Raw genomic sequence first — 9782 nt, forward strand, 5'->3', positions numbered from 1 at the left:
AATGTATGGGACAAATTGGGTAGATACTTATATTATAAAACCAGAAACAAAAGTCCAGAGCAACATCCAATGTGACACAAATACACAATGAAATACCTATATATCTCTTGAAAAAAAGGGTAATTTAGTTAACCCTTTGGCCAAAGCGTATGAGCTAGGCAGGAGGTCTAGGAGACCCTGACATAACTCCCCTCTTTCAAGAGCGTTCTCCGGACGATCCTCCAGGCTCTTCCCGGAGGCCTTGATGGAACGGCGACTCAAGGTGACCCACCTCTGGTGGCTTGTCAGTGGGCAGAGGGTACTCCACAGGTACATTGGGTGCTGCAAGGAACCTCCGAATGGGTGCGTTCAACCCAAAAGCAGGGGCAGAGACATCAGGAACGTGGGCAACAAGGACGGGTGCAGCCTTTCCACATGAGTCAGTGGGGACACAGAGTTGGCTCACCATGGTCTCCTCTTGCGACTGCCGTTTCGTGGCATCAACCACTGAAAGACCAGCTATTTGAGTTTTCAGCTCTTGAAGCTGTTCTTCTGCACTTCTTTTCCCACTCAAGGCAGTTGTCAGTTCAGCTTCTTTGGAGTTGAGTCGCGACTCCATCTCTCCCAGCTGACTCGGAACAAGGCTTAAATATGTTTCATCTTCTTCATTTCTGATCTGCAGCTGCCGGTACGCCTCCCGGGCCTTGTCCAGCTCCAGCTGCAGCCGGACCTTATCACGGGCTGTGTGGTCCAATAATTTGCAGGCATCGGCCATTTTGACCTCATAGCGCAGTGTCAGGCCAGCCACTTGACAGACGGACACCTTCTCTCCTCCTTTTTGGCAAGCTGTGTCTTGAGCTCAGTGATCTGCGCCTGCAGCGCTGTGAGTTGCTGAGATGTGTGTTCAGCTGTTAGCTTTAGCTCTTCCATCTTTAGGCGTTGCTGCAATTTCCACTCCTCAGCGAGAGACCCCTGGTTGAGTGCATTTTGCAATTTTCCACTCAGGGCTTTCATCTCTTTACTGTGATCATTTTGAGCTTGCTTCCATGCATCCCTCATTACGTCTTGGAGCTCTGACAATTCCTTTGCCAAGGTCTCAGCTGCTTGCCTTTTCCAGGTCTCTTTCTCCTGGGTGTACTGACTGTTAGAGATGGAGTAGTGTCTCTGCTCCTCCAACTCTTGTTTCAGTTTCTGGACCGCCTTGTGTTCCCTCTCATATAGGGTTACCTGGGCTCTAAGCTCCTCCTCCAGCGAGGCTCTGGTTATGCTTAGTGTGGCCTTCAGCTCCTCATGCTGTTCTTTGGGGACACACTGGGTACTCAAATACTCTTGCAGCATCTTTATCTTGTAGGCAGTCTGGAAACTTTCTTCCTGCACAACTCGCTGCTTTTCTTCAGCATTCACCCATTTCTCCTTCGTGTCCTACAGATGTGTACGCAGTTCTTGCAGCTGACTCTGCAGCATATTTTCTGCTTGTGTGCGCCGCTCCAGGGAGACACGTTCTTCTTGCAGCATTCTCTCTGCATTCTGCAGTGCTGTCTGCATGTCTAACTTTTCCTGGGCCAACTGTTTCTTCTCCTCTCCTAATTCATGGAGTTTCATATCTCCTTCACTGATTTGGACATAGAGATTCTTGCACTCCTGGGTTACCATTTCAAAACTGCTATTTAACCCTTCGAAGATCTCTCTCGAACGTAGTTCTGTGTTGAAGTGGCAATTCTTCTCCTCAGAGGCTTCCAGTTTTGCGCCAACTTGAGCCATGAAACTCTGGTACTGGGCATTATCAGCATAGGCCTTCTCCAGCTTACTTGACAGGATCACCCTGTCCCTCTCCAACTGCTCTTTTTCTTTCTCCTGGAGAACACACTTAGCAATTGCTGAGGATAGACAGCTTTGTAGTGCAGCCTTGGCTTCTTGCTCCTTATCTAAACGTCCATAAAGACAATCAATCGCTTTCTGTGCAGCTTGAAGGGGCATCTTTCTTTTCTTCCACTATTCTTGGGATACGTCTGTGAGTTGCCTTAAGCTGCAGCATATCTCTTTCATCAAATGCTGACTCTGAGGTTAAATTTTCATTCTTAATTCCTTCTGCAACTTCCACAGTAATGCCTCCCTTCTTTTTCTTCTTCTTCCTTGCTTTGAGAAGTTCTGAAGAATCAGTGGTACTGTGTTCACATTTACTGCTCAAGACTGAGTGGGAGCATTAATTTCAGACATGGGGAAACCACACTTCCCAAGAAACCAGTAAAGAGGAAATGTGTTTTTAAAGCAGAAGCATTACAATGAACAACAGGAATATTAGACACAGAGAGACACAAGATAGGAGAGCTGACCTTTTGAGACTTTAGCATCAGTCACGGAGATTTATAAATGCAAGGAAAAAACATAGACAGAGAAACCTGTAGTTATATCTGAAACTTTAGAAATCAGGCGTAGGGATATCATACAGACAGAGAGAACCTGCAGTTAGATCTGAAACTTTTGACATCAGACATAGGAATATCAGACAGAGAACCTTGCAGTTAAATCTGAAACTTCTGATATCAGGCGTAGGGATATCACAGGTTGCAGAGAAACAAACTTTAGGGGAACTTGCAGGTAAACCTGAAACCTTAGAACCAATCATAGGAAGAACTACAGATTGCAGGAAAAATCACAGTATGCAGTAACAAAATAATGGAAGCACTCTTGTCTTTTGAAATGGGAACCCTGTGAACAGCAGTGGTCCAACCAGGGATGCAGAGACAAGCCTTGTCCAGGGAATGAAAAGTCAGAGTCTAAAAAGGTGGCAACAGGTACTGCAAGGGTTAACCCAGGCACTGCACAAAAGAAAAATCTCAAAGAAAGGTGCACTAGTCTCTGCACCAACAGTTCTAGTCTCAGCAAAAATGTTTTTTTGTTATGAACGCAATAATTCTTGCAGAACACTTAGCAGCAAAAAAAAAAAAACCTTCCCAACTGGGATTTCCAAAAAAGAAACGAAAGTACTTATCTTCAACCATGCGGATGTGGTCTGCTGCAGCAGGCAGGAAATGGTGCAGGCAGAAGAAGAATCTGTTCCAGCGAGGTCCAGAAGTGGCCTTTGCTTTCTGTCACGGGGGACTCCTGTGGCGGGTAGGATCTCGGTGGCCGGAACAGCACGAGCGTAGTAGGGGTCACAAGCAGGGGTCCAAGGCAGGCGGCAGGTAGCGAAGTCAGGTACAAGCAGAGGTCCGAGGCAGGCGGCAGGTAGCGAAGTCAGGAAACAAGCAGAGGTCCGAGGCAGGCGGCAGGTAGCGAAGTCAGGTAACAAGCAGAGGTCGGCAACGAGGAGACTGGAACAGGACAGGGGAGCAAGGACAGGTCTGGGGGCAGGGACTGAGAACAGGAACAAACAGGGACAATCCAGATTACCAGCAAGGGCTTTACTGTGAACAGACTTCTATAATACAGGTACAGGTACAGAAACAGATCAGGATCAGAGGCATGTGCATAGGAGTCTGACTTCAAGCAAAGGCAAAGGAAACAGACAGGAAGCAGAGTTATAAGACAGAGAGGAGCAACAAGAAGAAAGACAGACAGAGAGGAACCCAGAGGAAACAGAAGGCAGCAGCACACCCAGTGGACAAAGAAGAACTATGGCTAGGCAGGAGGTCTAGGAGACCCTGACAATATGTATTGTACAATTTTCCTTAGGTGACTAAAATATGCCTTTCTAAAATTAATTATATTCCCACAAACTATTGTTTTTGATTTCAAATGAAACCATATTATCACTATTTCCAAATGTCCCCTCACTTTATTATGATAAGTACTTCCACCTCTAGTTGTTACTAGGTCTAGTATTGCCCTCTACATAGTTGTTGCCTCAATTTGGGTCATGGTATTGTCCTGTAGCACACATGGAACATGGTATCTTTCAAATGTACTACTAATCCCATCACCCCAATCAATGTCTACCTAATTGAAATTACCTATAATTAAAACATGGCCAGTTTGCTGCCTTCTCAATTTGCAAGTATATGAGGCATCATATCAGAATAATAAGCAATAGGGTAATCAAATTTGCAAAAATGGATAATGAAAAAAGGGTTGCAATAAAAAGTAAAATCAAACCTAAAAAGTTCTTTAATTACCTTAATAACAAAAAATTAGAAAAGAAAATATAGGACCCTTTCAGTGTGAGGTGGGCAGGCAGATTATTTGAGATAAGGAAAAAGCAGAGGTATTGAACAAATTATTTGCCTCTGTGTTTACCAGGGAAGAATCAATTGCAATAGTAGTGCTGCAGGAGGAAGCTACAACCTCTATATTAACAAATGGTTAACGGAGGAAGAAGTTAATAGGCGGCTTGATAACATTTAAGTAAATAAGGCACCTGGCCCTGATGGCATACATGCAAGAGTTCTTAAGGAGTTAAGTTCAGTAATAGCCAGACCATTTGTGACCATTTATGACAAGTTGTCATAAATTGAACTTTTTCAGGTTGGGCTAAAGTTGTGAGTGGAGTACCTCAGGGATTGGTACTGGGACCCCTGCTTTTTAACGTGTTTATTAATGACTTTGAGGTGGCATAGAGACCAAAGTCTCCATCTTTGCCGATGACACTAAATTGTGTAAGGTAGCAGAATCAGAGCAGGATGTAATTTCCCTCCAGAAGGACTTGGATAGACTGGAAACTTGGGCATGTAAATGGCAGATGAGGTTTAATACAGATAAATGTAAGGTTATGCATTTGGGAAACAAGGTGACTTACAAATTAAATGGGGATAAATTAGGGGAATCATTGATGGAGAAAGATTTAGGAGTGCTTGTAGACAGCAGATTTAGCAATAGTGCCAAAAGTCATGACGTATATTATTTATTTATAAAATATTTTACCAGGAAGTAATACATTGAGAGTTACCTCTCGTTTTCAAGTATGTCCTGGGCACAGAGTTAAGACAAATAATACATGTTTACACATAGTTACATAATGAGCAGGGTATACATTATATACAAGACATTGCATGCACAGTTAAAGATAATTTGTATTATGGGCGTATGAAACAGTTACAGACCAGATTAAAATGTGTGACAGCCTTAGATTTGAAAGAACTTAGTATATTGCATTAAACGGGCAATGGATGGAAGGGAAGTAAACATAATTATGCCCTTTTATAAAGCATTAGTAAGACCACACCTTGAATATGGAGTACAACTGTGGGAAACTCTCCTTAGAAAAAAACATTATGGAACTAGAGAGTGCAGAGAAGAGCCACCAAATGAATAAAGGGGATGGATAATCTGATTTATGAGGAGAGGCTAGCGAAATTAGATTTGTTTACATTAGAAAAGAGGCGTCTAAGAGAGGATAAGATAACTATATACAAATATACAAAGAGCTTTCAAAATAATTATTCATCCCAAGGGCAGTGCAAAGGACACAGGGTCATCCCTTAAGGTTGGAGGTAAGGCGATTTCACCAGCAACAAAGGAAATGGATCTTTAGTTAAATTGTGGAATTCATTACCCATGGAGACTGTGATGGCAGATACAATATATATGTTTTAAAAAAAAGGTTGGACATCTTTTTAGAAAGGAAAGGTATACAGGGATATACCAAATACGTAAACATGGGAAGGATGTTGACCCAGAGAGTAATCTGATTTCCAATATTTGGAGTCAGGAAGGAATTTATTTTCCCCCATATGAGATATCATTAGATGATATTTCACGGAGGTTTTTTGTTGCTTTCCTCAATCAAAATACTGTAAATACATACAAAATTTAAGTTATAAAAAAAAAAAATACTGTAAATACAAACATAGCATAAGTAACTGTCATCTAAATTTAGCATAGCTTGAACTTGATAGACATGTCTTTTTTCAACCTCATCTACTATGTACAGTAACTGTAACTACTGTATGTAACTGACATATGTAAAAAAAACAACAAAAACCACTAAAACCGAATAGTATCTAAATATGAAATAAAAATATTTATACGGATATACTGGCTTGTATATTTGTGTATGGGTTGAATTCTCCTTAAATGACAGCAAAGATTTTATTCCATCTTGAATATCATATATATTATATTATTCTACTAATAGTAGCCTTTGCATTGCAAAAAGATTTCTGATTTAAAAAAGAGAGTACTATATGTAGACTTGCGTTGCCGAATAAAACCTAATTTGCGCTCTATGAAGGGTGCAAAACACTCGTGTTTGATAACTGCAGTAGAACAAATGTTTCCTGTTACCAATATATTATGTATTAAACCTTGTGACTGATTATGTGTCTACAAACAGATTAGTCTGTTTGGTGCAGACCTCGGATAAGCTCTAAAGTACATTAAAAATAAGAATCTAAAAATGACTGCCAGAAACAATGTCCTAATACTATTAAAATCCAGAATCATATTTTGAACAGGATTTACTTACATTTATAAAAACAGATCTTCTGAGCAATTACAGTATGTATTTGAAAACATAGATGTGATAAGAAGGGAAGATATTTTGCTGTAGCCACTGTTAATATCAGTCGTGTTAAGGGATTAGCACTTTTTTTTTTTTTAAATGATGGAGATTTGGGGGAGGTACATCCAGTCACCATATACTGTATATGTTATGCGGCTTTATCACATGTAAGTTTATTTAAAGTACTAATTAATACATAGGACATCCTAGCTTTTTATAACTTTGTTTTCTTAAAACCCAAGGTCTCTAAGACTATCTGCATGTACAGTAGTTTCCAAGTGTTTGTCAATAGACTATGAACAGAAAAGTTTACTCACTGGTAGGAAATCTTCAACAACCAAATCAACAAACTCCTACACCAGACCTGCACAACATGCGGCCTGCCGGCCTCACAGTGCGGCCCGCGGCGGCTTCCCCCCCCCCCTCCTCCTGAGTTCGCTCTCCCTCCCCCGAGTCCGCTCCCTCCCCCCGCGAGCCGAGCCCGCTCTCCCCATCTTCCCCCCCCACACCCCCCCCAGCCCGCTCAAGATTGCACGCTCTTGCAGTGCGGCACTTCCGGTGCCCGCTGCTTGCGAGCGCGCGTAGTCCTGCCGTGATCTGAGGGGAGGTGTAGGGGAGGTGCAGGGGCTGATGTGATGTGAGGTGCAGGGGCTGATGTGAGGTGCAGGTGTGAGGTGAGGTGCAGGTGTGAGGTGCAGGGGCTGAGGTGAGGTGCAGGGGCTGGTGTGAGGTGCAGGGGCTGATGTGAGGTGCAGGGGCTGATGTGAGGTGCAGGGGCTGATGTGAGGTGCAGGTGTGAGGTGAGGTGCAGGTGCTGATGTGAGGTGCAGGTGTGATGTGAGGTGTAGGGGCTGATGTGATTTGCAGGGGCTGATGTGAGGTGCAGGGGCTGAGGTGAGGTGAGGTGCAGGGGCTGATGTGAGGTGCAGGAGGTGAGGTGAGGTGCAGATGTGAGGTGAGGTGCAGGGGCTGATGTGAGGTGATGTGAGGTGCAGGGGCTGATGTGATGTGAGGTGCAGGGGCTGATGTGATGTGAGGTGCAGGGGCTGATGTGAGGTGCAGGTGTGAGGTGAGGTGCAGGGGCTGATGTGATGTGAGGTGCAGGGGCTGATGTGATGTGAGGTGCAGGGGCTGATGTGATGTGATGTGAGGTGCAGGGGCTGATGTGAGGTGCAGGGGCTGATGTGAGGTGCAGGTGTGAGGTGAGGTGCAGGGGCTGATGTGATGTGAGGTGCAGGGGCTGATGTGATGTGAGGTGTAGGGGCTGATGTGAGGTGCAGGGGCTGATGTAAGGTGCAGGGGCTGAGGTGAGGTGAGGTGCAGGGGCTGATGTGAGGTGCAGGAGGTGAGGGGAGGTGCAGATGTGAGGTGAGGTGCAGGGGCTGATGTGAGGTGAGGTGCAGATGTGAGGTGAGGTGCAGGGGCTGATGTGAGGTGCAGGGGCTGATATGAGGTGAGGTGCTGATGTGAGGTGAGGTGCAAATGTGAGGTGCAGGGGCTGATGTGAGGTGCAGGGGCTGATGTGATGTGAGGTGCAGGGGCTGATGTGATGTGAGGTGCAGGGGCTGATGTGATGTGAGGTGCAGGGGCTGATGTGATGTGAGGTGCAGGGGCTGATGTGATGTGAGGTGCAGGGGCTGAGGTGAGGGGCTGAGGTGAGGTGCAGGGGCTGAGGTGATGTGATGTGAGGTGCAGGGGCTGATGTGATGTGAGGTGCAGGGGCTGATGTGATGTGAGGTGCAGGGACTGATGTGATGTGAGGTGCAGGGGCTGATGTGATGTGAGGTGCAGGGGCTGATGTGATGTGAGGTGCAGGGGCTGAGGTGAGGGGCTGAGGTGAGGTGCAGGGGCTGAGGTGATGTGGTGCTGGCCTTCCGTGCGTGGTGGTGGCGGCGGCCTTTCCCGTGTAGTTGTGCTGGCCTTCCTTGCGTGGTGGTGGCGGCGGCCTTTCCCGTGTAGTTGTGCTGGCCTTCCGTGCGTGGTGGTGGCGGCGGCCTTTCCCGTGTAGTTGTGCTGGCCTTCCGTGCGTGGTGGTGGCGGCGGCCTTTCCCGTGTAGTTGTGTTGGCCTTCCGTGCGTGGTGGTGGCGGCGGCCTTTCCCGTGTAGTTGTGCTGGCTTTCCGTGCGTGGTGGTGGCGGCGGCCTTTCCCGGGTAGTTGTGCTGGCCTTCCGTGCGTGGTGGTGGCGGCGGCCTTTCCCGTGTAGTTGTGCTGGCTTTCCGTGCGTGGTGGTGGCGGCGGCCTTTCCCGGGTAGTTGTGCTGGCCTTCCGTGCGTGGTGGTGGCCTTTCCTGTGGCGGTGGCCTTCGCTGCATGTTGTTGGCCTTCCCCGTGTGGTCTTGTCCTTTCCTGCGTGGCATTCCCCCTTAGGCCCCAGCTATGCCCGACTCATTGTAGCTTGTGTCTGCTATAGGGAAAGCCCATAGTCAAGGACCTTTCCCCAGTAGCTGCATATAGTCAGGTACAGCACTGGTGAGACGCCATGCGGTGACTGCGGCCTGTGTTCTTGGACACGACCAGTTACGCGGTAAAGACGGTAGGGCGATATTATCCACATTGGAATTCACCCCCACACGGAGGCTGATGCCATCACAGACGACAACATTGGATCAGACGGATCCTCCTTGTTATTCTGTAATACCCGGGTGCTGGACCCACGAGCAGGTACCTAACCAAGTGCACCACCACTCCACGGCAGGTACCTAACCAAGTGCACCACCACTCCACGGCAGGTACCTAACCAAGTGCACCACCACTCCACGGCAGGTACCTAACCAAGTGTACCACTTGTACCATGGGATAGCACTATCTCCAACACTTTGATTGAGCCTTGACATTGGGAAAGGACATCAGGGAATTGGTGCCTGGCACCCAATGTACTCTGGGGACACTCACTGTTGGTATCAGGTTGGGGTTTATATTACTGTGGGGTACAGGGTACCACTATTATTGTGTGCAGTAAAGATTGTTAGCATATATTTGTGTGCGTGTATTATTATTGTTCCTGTAAGAGGATTTTCCCACCCCGTTGGGATCCCTTGCAGGTGGAAGCACTGTCACCCGACGAATCAGGTACACCCCAGGTTCCCAACGGCGAAGGTTCAGGCCTTCTGTGAGCCACAGGTAATGCACCAAACACACCGTAGCCACCACATCTTCCATAGGGGGGGGGGGGGGAGAGGAAGGATGCTACACATATATAATACCTTATATAAAACTCAGTGTTTAAACCATATATGTGCACCAAAGGAAAAATACTTTTTAACCTTTTAAGTGATGGGGAGATGGTCTGCTGCTCGTCAGTATGGGTGGCTCAACACCATAAATGAGCTCTGATTCCATGGCGCCACTTGCAGCACACTGACGT

Source organism: Ascaphus truei, chromosome 22 (genome assembly GCF_040206685.1).
Source record: "Ascaphus truei isolate aAscTru1 chromosome 22, aAscTru1.hap1, whole genome shotgun sequence".
In the NCBI taxonomy this organism is placed as follows: domain Eukaryota; kingdom Metazoa; phylum Chordata; class Amphibia; order Anura; family Ascaphidae; genus Ascaphus; species Ascaphus truei.